Source organism: Ambystoma mexicanum, chromosome 7p (assembly GCF_040938575.1).
Source record: "Ambystoma mexicanum isolate Mex_15411 chromosome 7p, UKY_AmexF1_1, whole genome shotgun sequence".
NCBI lineage: Eukaryota > Metazoa > Chordata > Amphibia > Caudata > Ambystomatidae > Ambystoma > Ambystoma mexicanum.
The window spans coordinates 752,836,552-752,850,278 of record NC_090939.1 but is presented as its reverse complement, the minus strand read 5'-3'; the positions used below and the strand labels follow the sequence as shown (position 1 = coordinate 752,850,278).

At 46.2% G+C, this 13,727-nt stretch overlaps 1 protein-coding gene across 1 annotated transcript in view; it reads right to left on the bottom strand.

Moving 5' to 3' along the window:
* The window catches only part of LOC138526300 (E3 SUMO-protein ligase RanBP2-like), a 1,418,318-nt gene that overhangs the window by 61,700 nt on the left and 1,342,891 nt on the right, over positions 1 to 13,727 (bottom strand). The window lies entirely within an intron of this gene.

Sequence of the window (13,727 nt, the reverse complement as noted above, 5' to 3'; positions counted from 1 at the left end):
TGCTTGCAAAAAATATTTTGAAGAAGCCCTGTCATTCTGTAATCTTATGATCTCCACCATTGTTATCCTTATATGCAACAGAATGTATCACCAAAGTTTTTATTTTTTGAGTATTACGTACCACAATATTACGTATAACTGGAAACATGCTTCCAACATGTCTTAACACCTGCTGGAACTCTATTTGCTCTACGCATCGGATTGAAAAGTGTCATGCATTTTCTATTGTCCACACACATTTAACAAAAAGTGGAAAGTTTTCATTCAATAGCTTAATAATACTGATGTAAGTAACTAACTATATATCATTACCGCTTTATGTTAATCCTCCCCCACCTTGCCTATTATCCGTCTTGTCCGTCTTCCCTGTTCATGCCATTATTATCTCATAAATAACCGTTTTCTCCCATTTATCTTTTCAACCTGTTCCATTAATTTTAACGGTGTAATGTTCCTTTAAAGTACAAAATATATATTTTCTTACATCTTATTTTATCTGTAAACAAACAGGTCTAATAAAAACCATTAAACAAAAAAAATACTTATTTCATTAACCAACACACAGGAATTATTAATACTTTTCAAAAGGTGATTACTTCAATAGTAGTTGCTGGAGGTTACAATTGTTACAGAGTTCGACTGACAGTGCTACCATATTATCGGTACTACCACACACTCGCGTTATTTTACAGATAAAATGTATTTTTATTTAGTTAGCAAAACTACATCCGATAAGTCTTTTGGAAAAAGGCTGGTTATACACATAGCAGCAATACGTCATGTTCTAGAAACACTTTTCAGAGCTCCTAAAGCTTCTAAAGTCCAATCCCTAACTGCACGAAAAAGTCAGTGTAGGAGTGGAGCCAAAGTGTTACCAAGTAGCAGAATAAGCAACGTTCTCCAGGATACTTTCAGTCTCTAGGATAAGATACGCAACAATATAACACAAGTTAGGGGAACACTGCAAAAGGACTCCCTAAAGGGACACAAGCGTGCAAGCCTGGATCAGAGGTAGGATAGACACCTCTTCACACACTCCAGTTACACTGGAGCGACTCTTCGGTTTAAGGCAAGTTCTACCTTTAACCCCACAGTACCTTAGGTTAGAATAAGTAAAGGTAGCTGGATTCTCCTCTGTGCAGCAGCGACAGACTGGGTCTCACGATTCTGCGGTTTGGTGACGAAAGGAATTACTTCGAATGGGATATCTCAGCAGCAGTGGCGAGCGAGAATCCTTGGCTCAGCTTTTTTCAGTCTCCCTGGTCAGTCTGTGATTTTGGAGCCTTTTTATCAGCTCCAACAAAGGATGGTATTCGCCCGGTCGATCTTTTACGATTCTAAAGTCCTGTACTCTGGTGAGGGGACTTTGATGAGTGGGATCGTGCCTCTGGAGGTCCAACTGGAGCTCAAAGTTCAGGACGGATTCGGCCTTGCAAAGACTTTACACTGCAAATGGGTTGAGGTCTCCTGGTATTCTTGATCTGCCGCTCTGGAAAGGCACAGCACCTCGGGAGATGGCTCAATTTGTAGGTCGTCTCAGAGCGGGTTGGTCCCACCAGTCAAAGGTGTTCTACTTCAGAGCTCCTCTGTCGATGAGAAAAAGGATTCAGGACCGCACTTGTCGCTTCACGGATACTGGAAGGGTCTGCCGGTGTCTCTGGTCGTCTTCAGATCTTCTGGTCCAGTGGTTCACTTGTCTTTTACCTCAGGAGCCTCCGCTATTTCGATTTTCCCCACACATTCCTCTGCAAACTCCCGGTTTACAGAAATGGGCGGGTGGCTGTCCAATCAGTACAGCCATCCCCCCCAATGGGAACAAAAAAAGGGCAGGAGAGTGTAAAACTCCTCCCCCACTTCCTGCCTTCGCACACACACTGGAGCCTAGGCGGGGACACCCCTGCGGTAGAAATAGCACAAGAGTTAGTAGAACATGTCCTCTGCCACGAGCCATAACTATAAGGTTGTCCGAATAAAAAGTTATGTTATGCTAATGTATACAGTGCACCGCTACCACCCAGGGACAGTCTCCAGGTGCTCGCCTGGCTCTGCAAGAGGGGAGTGGGGAGGTTAGTAGGGATAGGATGAGTATAGAGTCAGAACCAGGAGGAACTGGCATCTGAGTGTTTTGCATGTGGGAGTTTGTGCGGGAGGCCTTGTGTGTTGTAACCGTATGGGTAAGAGTCGGTGCCTTCGGTGTGCGACAGTGTTTTGTGTTTGTGTTGAGTGGGGTTGTACAGGGTTTGGTTGTGCGCACTGGTTAGATAACGCAGATAACAGATCCAGAGTCACGGGTGGTCATAGCTGTATCATTATCCATTGTCTTGGTTCGCAATAGCGTTTTTGATGGTTTTATGGACTATGTGGGTGGTTTACTCTAGGTGTGCTTCAGCATCTGGAGATGTTGGGTTTGAACATCAAATTGATTCCCGGTTTGTTTATATGTAGTGTGGCTAGCCCAAGGTCTGGAATGGCGTCAGTTATGTTAGGAAGATCAGGAATGGGAGAATGGGTTAATAACTCGGTCGGTTTGTTGCAGCCTCTGGTGCAGCTCTTTGGTTGTTGCTTGACGGTATCTTTCCTGGTTATTGGTTGTGGTTCTTTGGCCCATCCGGTCTCCACTCTAGTTGTTGGTCTGTGGTGTTCTTGTTGCCGGTTTCTTTCGAGGATGGTCTCTTCTGTTTAGTCTTAATAGGATCCTGGCTGCAGTATTTTGCACCCTTTGGAGTTTCTTGGTGAGTTTTACCAGCATTCCTGGGTAGAGGATGTTTACGTAGTCAATTCTTGTGAGAATCAGGGATATGATTGTGAGGGAAGGAAAGGTAGGGGCGTAATCCTCTGAGCAATCGTAGGAGGAAGAAGCATTTTTTGGCAATTGTGTTCACTTGCGGTTCCAGAGATAGTCCGTTGTTCAAGAGTATTCCTAGATTATTTACTACGCCGGAAGTCTGGTTGTGTTCCCATGCCAGTCCAGCTGTGGGTTCCCTCTGTCGAATCCGGAGGGTGAGAGCATTATTTCCATTTTTTCTGGGTTCAGTTTAAGGTCGTTCATTGTCATCCAGTTGTAGATGTCTGTGAGGCAGTTGTTGAGGCTGTTATTTTATTCCTGGGTTCGGTTTGTTTTCATAACCAACTGTGTCGTCTGCGTAGTTGTGGGTGGTAAATCAGTGGGTTCGAACTATTTTCATCAGTGGGCACATGTAGATGTAGATGAGCAGGGGAGAGAGGTTGGATCCCTGTGGGTCTCCACAGGATATGTTTCTGGTGGTTTAGTTGAAAGGTGGCAGGTATGTCGGTTCGGTTTGTTAGGAATGAGGTAAGCTACTTTAGTGCAGATTCCTGTATGCCACATTCCATCAATCTTTTTATTAGTGTTGCATGGCTGATTGTGTCAAATGCCGCTAATATGTCTAATAGTAAGAGGGCTGATTGGGCATTGTCATATGTGTTTATTTTCAGGTCGCCCCCATATCGATAGTATTGATTCTGTATCTCTCACTGATCTGAAGCCGACTTGTGACCGGTCGAGTATTCCGTTTTGTTTCGATGCATTTAAAAAGTATTTTGCACACGTGGTTCTACAGGATCTTTGCTGGGTAGGGCAGGTTGGATACCGGTCTATAGTTGCTCGGGTCTTCTGTTTTTTCTGATTCCTTTCTTTTCAGTGGTTTAATGTATGCTGATTTGAGGGAGGACGGTACCATTCCTGTTTTGAGTGATAGAGTCATTAGATTCCGTTAGTGTATTGCCAGGGTTCTGGGGTGGAGGATTCCTTTGAAGATGTTGGGGGTCGGTTGGGGATCCTGCGAGGTTGGTGTCCATGATCAGTGTTGTGAAGGTTTCTTCTGTAATGGGTTCTAGGCGGGCGGGTTTTGCTGTAATCTGCCTTTTGTCCGGTGCTTGTGGTTCGGTGCTCAGGCTACTTTGATGGTCTCCTGGATTGAATCTATTTTTGATCTCAGATGGTTGGTGATGTCACAAAGTTCTTGTGTCGGGATGATTGAATTCTTGCAGGAACTTTTTTTTATCTCCAAATTTGAAAAGCTCTTTCTGTGGATTGTTTACAGATTCTATTCTTATGGCATAATAGTACTTTTTTGCTTTGAGGACTATTGCTTTGTATAGTTTGAGTTGTCTGTTATTTTATTTTATCTTGTCGGGTGTATTCTCCATTTTGAAGTTGTTTTTGTTTAGTTTTTAGTTCTTCTGTGAACTGTTTTGCTGGCAGTTTTTTTGGTGTGGTTTTAAATGTTTTTGCTGGTGCCAGTTGGTGAAGGGCCTTGTTCAAACTGTTCAGTGCGTCTTTTACTGTGTCCACGGTTGATTCAGTGGGTTCTGTTTCGCTTGGCAGCGTTGCGTCTAAAGGGTTTGTTAGGGCCTTTATCTACGTCTAGGTTCTTCCAGTTTCTTTTCTTGCTGGTATGGAGTATTTCCTTTCCGACCGGTAGGAGGGTTTGAAATGTGATCTAGAACAGTATGAAGTAGTGGTCGCTCCATACCAATTGGTATAAGTGGAGCAGATGCGCATAGTCCTTCCCTGCAGAAGATTGCATCTAAGGTGTGTCCAGCATCGTGGGTGGATCCATTTACTATTTGCTTGAAATGTAAAATTCCCAGGATTGCGCAGAGGGAGTTGGGAGTGGCTTTGTTTTCTTTTTCAAATCAGATGTTAAAGTCTCCCAGTATGACTAGGTAGGTTGATAAAATGACAGCCACGTCCCCTATCTTCATTGCAAAGTTTGGGTTGGAAGAAGGTGGTCTTACACAAAAGTCACAGGGGCAGAGAGAAGGGGGATACTAGGTATCCCATTAGCACTCCACTTAAGGTGGTGTGTGCTAATCTAACATAGGATAACTTTTTGGAGAGACACAAAGTATTGCTCGATCGTTAAGAACAATAGTTCTTAACGATAGTGAATTCATCTCAAAAGGAGACCCCCAAAGGGTTCCTAGCAACACAGCACATAAGGTTCTGTGGGCTCCGAATGTTAAACACTGAGGCTCCCCTCATGCATCCAGGGTGGAAAGAACAAGGTCCAGAAGTCCAGCAAAAAGTGCTGGGGGACTCACTACGAGAGGGGACGTGAAGCAAATTTAGATCAGAATATGCACTGCTTTTTAACTTTGAAGTAACTATGCTCATATTTAAAATATTTATTGGCCAAGTATTTGTATAGATTATTTTAAGGCAGCAGTATGCTGTGAGCATTCTAGGGAGGAACTTGTCTATAGGTTAGTAACAGTCAGTAGTTCAAAGCAAACCTAAAAATCACTTTGCAAATGTGGATTAGTGCCAGCCGCGGATTTAGTATGTATGCCGCATTACACAAATGATCCCACTAACTCATAAGTAGGTGTTTCCTACTAACAATCTTTTTTTAATTCAATTTTATTGAGTTTTGTTTAATGCAAGGCACAGCAAAAAATACAAACTAGAAATTACAGAACAAAATCATAGCTTTTCAAGACTATTGTCTAATCATATATCTCATAGGTTCATCCAATTTCGAGCTGCAAGTCTTCAACATGACCTTCCCTTCTCCCTCCCTCCACCCCCCCATGGGCCGAGCAAGCATCGTTAGAGACATGTATGCGTGTGTCTATGAGTGATCACAGTTTGTACATAGGAGGACTGCCCTGTTGGGCAAGTCTTCTTATGCCTTCATTCACAACCTTTCAGATCTCATGCATTACAATTTGACCCAGTGCATTGGTCAGCCTAAAGCCGCTCAGAGGTTGGGGACCTCTAACGTCAGTCCCATTGTCCATCACTTTAGTACTCCTGACAAGTGTTTACTCGTGAAGTCCATCCATAAAACCTCACAATGTGTAGATCTCCTATGGAGAGATGATGTTATATTTTCCATTATACATATATTTGAGGCCACATTAACCCATTCGCTCTCACTCAGGACCGTTCTTGACTTCCATTTCATCACCAGTATGGCATGGGCAGCTAGCAATAACTGAGGGACCAGACCTTTACTCCTTCTCCAATCGTCTTTATATTTCTCAAGACCAAATAGCATGAGATGGGGGTCTGCGGTTCTGTGAATGATGTCTATGTCTCCAATTCAACACAGGACCTCGTCCCAGTATACCCTTATTCGGGGATATCCACACCACATATGCCAATAGTCGGCAACCCCACCGCATTCACGCCAACATTGTGGTCTTGCCGTTTGGAACATCCTAGAGAGCCTGTGAGGGTCGTACTGCCATCTTTGTAATAATTTGATAGCATGTAATTTGTATGGACTCGAAATGGATGTTTGCGAGGCCGCTCTGCACATTCACCCCCACATGTCTGGGCTTATGTGGTCACCTAGGTCTCTCTCCCATCTGCCTCTCAATGGCTCCGTAGTCCCATTTCCCACTTCTACCAGTTCCTTATACATGGCAGTTATCACACCATTCATCTCTGTCCTAGAGTCCAATAGCATTTCAAAGGGGGTAAAGTCCCCTTCAGCGTGTCCCTCCACTCTGTTCTTGTCATAATGTCTTTAATCTGTAGATATTGAAAGATGGACAATGTGCCTATCCCCAGGGCTTCTGTCAGTTCCGGAAGTGTAACAAAAGAGTCCTTTTTCAGCAGTTGTGCCACCCTCTCTAGACCTGCCTCATACCATGTTTGAAATCTCTCTACATTGGGAATGTGTTTGTTAATTCCCGGGGACCATAAGTGGCTTAATGGGGATGGCCATGTGGAGACCTTTTGAATCCTTGTACCCTTTCTCCAAATCCCCCATATGGTGCTCAATATCGGATGGTTTTTAAGTCTGTTATGGAGCTCTTTCAAGGGGGCCCATAGCCACTCAAACTGTGGCCAGTGATAAGTAATGACTGTCCATGGTGATCCATTGGGGTTCTTTGTGGTTGCGTAGATGGGTGATTAGGACTCGTAATTGGGCCGGTTCACAATATTTTTTAAGATCCGGGAAACCTACCCCGCCTTTGTCCTTGGGAAGTGTTAGGGTGTCGTATGCGATTCTAGCCTTTTTCCCCTGCCAGAGGAATCCCACAATAGCTCTCTTGACCTCTAGGAAAAAATTCCCTGGCATCTCGATGGGGAGCATTTGAAAGGGATAGAAGAACCAGGGGAGACGGACCATTTTAATGGCGTTGAATCGACCTAACCATGAGATCGTCAGCTTGCTCCATTTACTAAGATCTGCGTGGACATTTTTGGAGAAGGGGAGGGAAGTTGGCTTTGTATATTCCCACTAGGTCTCTAGTGATTTGTATGCCTAAGTATTTCAGCTTAGAGTATTCGATCTTGAGACCCAGTAAGGAGAATTTAACTCAGATTGTCTCCGCTGAGCCCTGTAGGGGGAACAGAATAGACTTGGCTTTGTTCACTTTAAAACCAGAGAGTCAACCATAGTATTCTAGGAGGTAAAGAGCCCGGGGATGGATGTTATCGGGTTAGTCATATGCAAAAGGATGTCATCGGCCACCTTATGTTCAACCCTTCCCAGTTGCATTCCCTCTGCCAGGGGGTCTGCCCTCATCCTTTGTGCCAAAGGTTCCAGGGAGAGAGCGAAGAGAATTGCGGAGAGAGGGCATCCCTGCTGAGTGCCTCGTTCTAGTTCAAACCATCTGGAGTATTCTCCATTCACAAATATAGATGCTTTGGGAGATGTATACACTGCCTGTATTCCCTTTCTGAACCTTGGGCCTATACCCATGTTGCGCAGGACGGCCCTCAAAAAAATCGCCACTCTACCCTGTCAAAGGCCGCCTCTGCGTTGATCGATAGAAGGACAGGCTTGTTGGTCATATTCCAGGATGCATGAATAAGATGGAGGATTTTCCGCATTGTATCGGCCCCCTCTCTCCCCAGTATAAAACCCACCTGATCAGGATGGATGAGTTGGGGCATTAGCGTCTCTAATCTGAAGAACCCTAGTGTAGATATTCGAGTCTAAGTTGAGCAGGGATATGGGGTGATATGACCAGCATTTTTTGGGGTCCCTTCCATCTTTGGGAATTACCGTAATAAGGGCTCAGATGAAGGAGTCTGGAGCTTTCCCTGAATCTAGTATTTCGTTGAAAAGCTCTACCATGAATGGTACGAGTTGTGTGCTGAAGAATTTATAGAATCCGGCCGTGTAACAGTCCTCTCCTGGGGATTTGCCCAGAGTTAACCTCTTTATTGCATTTTGGACTTCTTGTTCAGCTATAGGGGATTCTAAGAGCTCAGAGTCCAAACCTGATATCTTGGGCATATTGATAGAAGACAGATAGGTTTTGGTATCTGGTTGGTCTGGGTCTGTTTCCGAGGTGTACAGGGTCTCATAGAAAGTGGCGAGGGATTCAGGGATGGTAGGAGTGGTCATGGCTGGGGCAACCCCAAACTCAATTATTTCTAGCACTTTTCGCTCAGCCCTTTGTTCCCCAAGTCTGGCGGCTAACAGTCGTCAGCTTTGTCTCCTTTTTCATAGAATTTCTGCTTCAGGAGCCGGAGCTTGTGCACTATCTGCTCATGTTCTAAGAATCGCAATTCCTCCCTCTTCTTTTTTGCTTCATTGATTTTATTCGGATCAGCCTCATCCTCTCTCCTAACTTCCCCTTCTAACTGACAAATCTCAGTTCTGAGTCCATTTTCGATAGGTTTTCCTTCTCTCTTCTTGCGGGACCCCTCTCTTATTGGGACACTTCCAGGTAGCTTTCCCCGCTTCCCAGACTACCTGTTTGGATACCTCCCCGGTATTATTCAGCTTAACGTATTCGCTAATCTCTGTCTCCGTCTTGAAGACAGGGTCCTTCCAAAGACTCAACACATCTCCATTTCCCTCCCGCGACTGGGAAGTTCTCCCATGGTCCGCTACGACCATGTCATGATCCGACCATGTAACTGGGAGTATCTCTGACCGCATTGTGATGTGATAAAGATCTTTAGAAAAGTATATATAGTCTGAGTGAAGGTGTGTGGGGTGGAGTAAAAGGTGTAACCCTGTTCATCTGGGTGCATTCCTCCCCACACATCTCTCATTCCATATACATCCATCACATCAGCAAACTCTGTGCATTCACCCCTAGTCCGATCTCTCACCTCGGGGTTGCCAGACTTCCGATCCATAGTTGGGTCTGCCCATTGGTTGAAGTCACCACCCAGGATGATATGGCCTGTGGCCTCCAACATTATTTTAGGGATAGTTTTAGCCAAGAATCAGGCCTGTCTGAGTTGGGGGGGAGGGGAGGGGGAGTAGATTGTGGCGATCGTTACATTCGCTTTGTCAATGGTCCTCGCCACCAATAGGGCACGCTCTTCTACATCGGACCAGGTCATGGCTACCTCAAACTCTAGTCCTTTCCTAATGAGAATCCCCAATCCCCCTTTTCTTAGCGGTCCAGATCCCCAGAACTATATACCAATACGCCTCCCGAGGATTTGTCGCTCTTCCCCTTTTACATATTTAGTCTCCTGTAATAGGAGAACATCTATCTTGGCCCTACGAAATTCTCGGACACCAGTGATCTCTTAGTTGGTGAGTTGAGGCCTTTTAGCTTGTATCAGATGTCATTGCCATCGAGTAATTTTGGGGGGAAATGACTTGCTTTCCACAACCAGTAATTTGTCTGCCTGTTAAACATCACACAATATCTCGCCTTTTGAATCAATGGGAATGCTGCTCTGACCCTGACCCTTTGTCTACCCCCCTTCCCTACCCCCTACCCTCCTGCCTCCCTCCCATTTCCCAGTTGGTGGCGTCAGATCGAGTCAGGTTGATAGCATCGGCCCTGCATCAAATCACCAGTGGGGGGCGTTACTTCACAGCCCCTGACACAATGAAAAACCTCAATGTTAACTGAGCCCCTGTTGTGCCCCCCCCTCCCCGATTCACAAGTCAGAATCGTGGCCATACTGGAGTCACTAAGTTAGCCACTTAATCAGGCCACATTTTCTGCAGTAAAGTGTCTCAAGCTTACCGAGTCCAACCATACTTAATTATCCCCTTCAGGGGAAACATTGCCTCTCTGATATTTTCTTGAGCCTTTCACCCGCTTTCTACTGGGACCCTGGAAGTGCCATCCTCGTTCCTCCCATCTTGGCTCTTCCCGATCTCTTCCTTCCTCCCGTGGTCCAATTAGCTCAGAGGTGCATGCCTTAATTTCTTTTTCCGATCTTACTTGTATCTTTGTTCCTTCATATTCAAAAGAGGGAGAAGGGGTAGCCCCACCTTTATGGAATGTTCCGTTCCTGCAACCATTTTGTGAGGGGGCCGCTCTTCCGCCTGAGAGCCAATGTCAGGGAGGATAAATCGTGGTAGATTGATATTTGTGCGCCTCCTAGAGTAATTGCCTCGCTACTTCTTGCCTTCACGAGCACCCTGGCCTTGTCTTGGTAGCGATGGAATCGGGCGAGGACAGATCTTGGTCCTCGCGGGGACACCCAGCTCTACGGATCCGCTTTGTTTTGGGTTCCACTATCGCATCGTAAGCTACCAGGACCTTAAGGATGTCGTGGAGCGTTTTCCTGAGATCGCTTTCAGTTTCTCCTTCTCGTTCCGGAATCCCAAAAAAAGCACAGATTGTTCCATCTTTCCCGGTTTTCCAAATCATCCATTTTAAGCTTAAAGTCCTCTTCTCGCTGTTCCAAGTCTGTTATCCTATGCTCGAGCTGTGCTTCAAGGGTGTCCATGTGATTTTGTCTATTTTGCCTCCTATGCTGGCTCCCATGTTCTTGATTTCGCCCAGCAGGGCTACAATGTCTCCTTTCGTGGCTACCGATTCATTTCCTGTGGTGTCCATTGCTGCCAAGATGGGGTTATCAAAGCGAGGTGGTGTCGGAATGTAGGCGAAGGGGGCTAGTTTTTCTCTCACGCCCATATAGGTTTAAAACAGGGGTAATGGTTAAGGATTCTGATTATGGCAAGGCGGTCCAAAGGTCTGATAGAGGTTTTGAGCGAATATTGGACAGTCTCACTGAGTACTTAGAAATTGAGCGTTTGGTTTTGCCCACTTCAGAAATTCGACAGTGTTGCTATTGGCGAGGTGTCTGTTGTGAGTGTCGATGCGCTAGGGCAGCAGTGGTTTAATAATGTCCCCATGGCATGCGGTGTAGTGCCCAGCTTCTACGCACCCCTCTTTAATTGCTTATATGGTGTGTTGGGTTGATCCCTGTACCACTGTTTAAAAGGAATGTCCAACCAAGAGATCGTATAACTTCCCGATTATGAAAGGATGCCTTCAGATTGATTCCAGGAGTAGGTAGCAGTGTTGGGGCTTTTGTCGAGTTCACCCTAGGTGTGCTTATACCTTCTATACGTTGTTCACAATGAGGAGGAAGGGGGGTAGCTGCGCTTTTCACCACTTAGGCTGGGTCCCCTCTTTATTCTCCCTCCTAGGACTGCACAGGGCGGGAGTCGCTGTGCACCTCCAACATCCATCCAATTGTGAGGCTGTGTACAATGAACTGGGTTACAGTTATCAGGGGTCTGATAGAACCCCGGGGTCGAGCGTTTCTTGAGTTCCCAAGTTTGTCCTCTACTTGCGCTGCAGGATTGGGGTATTTATGGTGGTGTAAGCTGTCCGCGCAGACGTTGGGGCGTCCAGTTCTTGTTTCATCCCGTTTTGTATATTTATGCGATTGCCCCTTTGGTGTGCACGGGGCTCTGTCCCCTGTCCGCATAAGTGGTGTTGTGAGGTGGGTCAGGGCTAGGTGTTTTTGTATGATGTCCCTGCAGGTAGGGGTTCCTACTTAGTGTTCAAAACGCTCTAGTGATTAGCAGGGGAGTACGCGGGATGATTATTCCTCTCCGCATGCCTTGGGGCTGTGGGAGCGTAAGGGTGAGTGAGCTTTAATATTGCGACTCACCGCACAAGTATCTGCTATGCCATCCAGGTCCGTCTCACAGACGTCTGAGCTCCAGGAGGCCCACGTGTCTACTGGGTTTCTGGGGCACTTCAGGACGTAGAGCCCTGGGTCGTCGCAGCCACTGTACAGGCAGGAGTGCGCTTGGGGGTGCTGGACGTGTCTCGTGTGCCTCCTCTTCTGGTCTTCCTCGGGGGGGGGGGGGGGGGGGGGGGGGCTCTGTCAGCTCATGCAATGCAGTCCGGTATCGTGGTTTGTGCCGCTCACCCCGGGACACAGGGTAGTGCGGCGTCCAATTGTGTGTGGGTCCGTGGCGCTATCTCGGTGCGAGTATTGGGATGAGCAGGTCAGGGGCTCCGGAAGGTTGCTTGCCTCGGCGGCTGGGTTCACCCACCTTTTCTGTCCCCTTGTCTGACAGACTATCCTCTTCAGTCCGCGTAACACTCAGAGCCGGAGTGGGGTGTTGCATGTTGGCGAGGCGTCCACGGCACTGAAGGACGACTTTTCAGTTTAGCAGGATCCGTCGGCTCTCGTGTACCTGGCCAGTTTTGTTTTCTCCAGTCCGTGTCTGGCAGGCTGTAATTTTCGGATGGCGATTTCAGGGGGAATTTCACCCTGATTCTCATCAGAATTTCTTCTGCTGAGGGGGGGTGGGTGTTCACACAGCGGCCGCCTACTTTTTGTCCGCATGGGGGTCCAAAAGTGGGGGCACAATTCACTTGTTGGGCCGTAGTAGCGGTGCTCACACAAAGAGCATGGTTACCTGTGCGCCCCCTGGTGGCCAGTCCACTAACAATTATTTTGTGTGTTATTTGTAAGTATGACACTGCTTTAAACATCTCGTATTGCCTCGTCGGCTATCAACGTTTACGCCATTTTATTGCGATTTAAATTTGAAATATTGATTGAATAAACCATTATGAAACTATTATTATTACAAGAATATATACAATACCATATTTTATGTGCAAGAACTAGAACTGTGTGAAATCGCTTTGAAATGACAACCCTTCATGAATTTGGGTAAGTGTCATGTATGGAAATTAACTTCTCAGAGGGAAGTGGTGGCCCCTATGTGCTCTCCCTGCCATTGGGACCAGGTGAAAACATTAGACTGCTTGATTAATACATTTAAAACAAAACTCTGCAAATGGCCAGCGTGGAAAAAACGAGCTGCTGAATTGAGAGGTCTTGTATCCTATTTCTATCTTAATCCAAAGAAGAAAAAAAAAAGAAAGTGGCAGAGAGAACCAGAGACAAAGGTGAAGTCTCAGCCGAAGTTCTACTCCAGCGTGTAATTTACACTACTACCTGGAATGGTGGGCTGTACTGGGTGGTAAAGGTGGGCCGTCCAACTTGTCAGGCTGGAGCAAAGTAAGGGCATTCGTTAAGGGTGGCAGTTGATCAGACAGTGTAGCCCTCCTCTCCAAGCATTATTGGCACTAACACTTAGGGAAGAAATTACGGGGTGGGGGGGGGGGCAAACAAAAACCACAAACAAAATGGCTGCAATGGAACTTTGAAAGGGAACTCTTGAAAGACCTCTATTTTGATTTGCACGGTGGATGATAGTCGCAGGAAGTAGCACTGAAGAGAGCCAAGACCAGTGGAGACGTCACGTATTTATTTTGTATGTTTTGATTTGGTTGGAGGAGAAAATGCAGGGCGCGGGATGGCAACAAACATCTTGTTCTAAACACTGGGTGATGCCATGTGATTTGGTAGTGTTCCAGAGCAACATGGTTGGCTGCTCACCCCACCCAGCTAATACATAATTAATGGACTTGTTCACAAGTGGCCATGGTTGGCCTTCAACAAACTGCTGTCGGAAACACATTTGAGTGGCCAGTCCCTACACATGAACCGGTCATGTCTAAACAGCCTAGTCCTCCAAACTCTATGTAATATAAAC